Below are 2500 nucleotides of genomic sequence, written 5' to 3'. Positions count from 1 at the left end.
ATATAGGGGGTACATGGGGACTAATACCACCCTTGGTGCCCGACAGGTGTGTTGGGAAACCTAAGCAAGCGAGGCTGGCAAGGCAAGCCACCCAAGGGAACAAGGCACCTTGCCACACACATGCCCACGAACGACCAAGGCAACAAGGCAACCTTGCCACACAAATGCCCATGGGGGACTACCACCACTTGGTGCCCAGAAGCGTGTATGACGAACAAGGCATGGTGTTGGGAATTATGCATCTTCGGGCTAATCAATGTCTGTTCCTGTCACCAAGCTCTTTGTGCATTATGTATATATAGGGGGTACATGGGGACTAATACCACCCTTGGTGCCCGACAGGTGTGTTGGGAAACCTAAGCAAGCGAGGCTGGCAAGGCAAGCCACCCAAGGGAACAAGGCACCTTGCCACACACATGCCCATGAACGACCAAGGGAACAAGGCAACCTTGCCACGCACAAACCCATCCACGAACGACCAAGGGAACAATGCATACGGGGCTGGCAAGGCAAGCAGGCTACCCAAGGGAACAAAGCCTCTTCCCACACACAGACCCATGAACGACCAAGGGAACAAGGGTGTGAACGACCAAGGAACAATGCGTATTGCCACACACATTCCCATGAACGACCAAGGGAACAAGGCTACCTCCCAAACAAACACACATGAACGACCAAGTGAAGAAGGCTTCTTCCCACACACAACCCCATGAACGACCAAGGGAACAAGTTTACTTCGTACACGAACACCCATGAACGACCAATGGAACAAGGCATCTTGCCACACACATGCCCATGAGCAACCCAATCCCATCCTCATCGGTCTAAGGAACAAGGGGCCTTGACAAACCATGAGCAGATTTCTAAGCAAGTCAAACGATGAAGGGAGCAAAGTGTAGTTCCTACTTAGTACATAGTAAATTGAATATATGAGTTCCAATCCGATCAACTCGTGTTCTTTCGAGTTCATCTAAGCCACTTATGAATACCTAAAAGCCTTATCTGCCTGCCTATCACCAGGCGACAGGGACAAACACCCAAATATGATATATTTTCATTTCAAGTCCATTCGTCTATGTTAACAACGACCCACACAAATTTTCAATGGCATTCCTACTTGATTTGAGCGACATTCCAACAAGTAGGGAACCATCGCTTCAAGGCATGACCAAGGATAGGACACAAACATTTACGCCTCAAACATGACATTTTGTTTTTTTTTTTTTATTTATTTCAAAGCTTTTCATTTATAATAAAAAGCATCCCTACAAAATTTTGTGTCAATCCGAATTAATTCGAGCGAGTTATGGACGATTTCGCACAATTATGCATCCTTGGGCAAATCAATGTCTGTTCCTGTCACCAAGCTCTTTGTATAATATGTATATATAGGGGAACCATGGGACTGCTGCCCATTGGCGCCCCAAGGGTGTCCAACGCCCAAGGCTCTCGAGGCTGGCACGCTCAAGGCATGGCCAAGACGCCCGCTCTTGACGAAAATGGGGCCAAAACGCCCCCCATTGGCGCCCCACTCCCGTGTCCCCTCGCCCCCAAGTCGTGTGTGTCCAAAAATTATGCATCATCAGGGAAATCAATGTCTGTTCCTGTCACCAAGCTCTTTGTGCAATATGTATATATAGGGGGTACCATGGGGTCTCATTCTCATAGGTGCCCGGCATGGTTGATGGGCAAATAAGAATCGTGAGGCTGTATCGAGCACACACGAGGCATGCCAAGCCAAGCCCCACGACCCATGAAAGAGGCCATCCCCCCCAACACGTTGCCTTGATTTCTCGAACGGTGACCTGAAAATTAGCCCCATCTCCTTGAGTCTCCTCGACGTTGTGCCCATACACTAGCCCGTTGCCTTGATTTTCCTCGACATAGGGCGCAGAAACTAGCCCCGTTGGCTTCACCTGTGCCTCGACGCCGTGCGCATACTAAGAAATATACATCCTCAGGGAAAGCAATGGGTGTTGCTGTCACCAAGCTCCTTGTGCAATATGTATATATAGGGGGGGAGCCGTGGGTGAGCATGGGAAGGGATGAAGGTGCCAGACTGCCTTTGAGCGCGAGCTTGGGTGACTGTTGCTTGATTCCTAGTCGGTGGCATAATACCCCTCCGAGTGGGGGCCTTGGCGTGGTGTGGGGATGCCTCGTTAGGTCTCTGCGACACCGATCCAGGGTTGTGGTCTAGCTTTGGAAGTTTGGGATGGTGCTGTTTGTGTGGCAATTCGATGACGATGTGCTTGCTGATCTATGTTTGACGTGCTACTGGTGCTAGCCAGCATTTGATTTGTGCTGATGATTGGGAAAAGATAGGCGTTAAAGTGGCATGTGTTGCTTTTTGTGATACTACTATGGTACGCTAGTCTATCCTTGTTAGATGTGCGGTTGGTGCCTAAGCGTAGCTAGCATTGGTTTAGCACCGATGACGCTGAGGAAGCAAGCATTATCAGGAAGCATTGTTAGACATTCAGTATCATCATGGCGTGTTGAA

Source organism: Lactuca saligna, unplaced genomic scaffold (assembly GCF_052625555.1).
Source record: "Lactuca saligna cultivar CGN05327 unplaced genomic scaffold, ASM5262555v1 scaffold_16, whole genome shotgun sequence".
Classification (NCBI taxonomy): domain Eukaryota; kingdom Viridiplantae; phylum Streptophyta; class Magnoliopsida; order Asterales; family Asteraceae; genus Lactuca; species Lactuca saligna.
Note: the sequence above shows the minus strand (reverse complement) of the source record.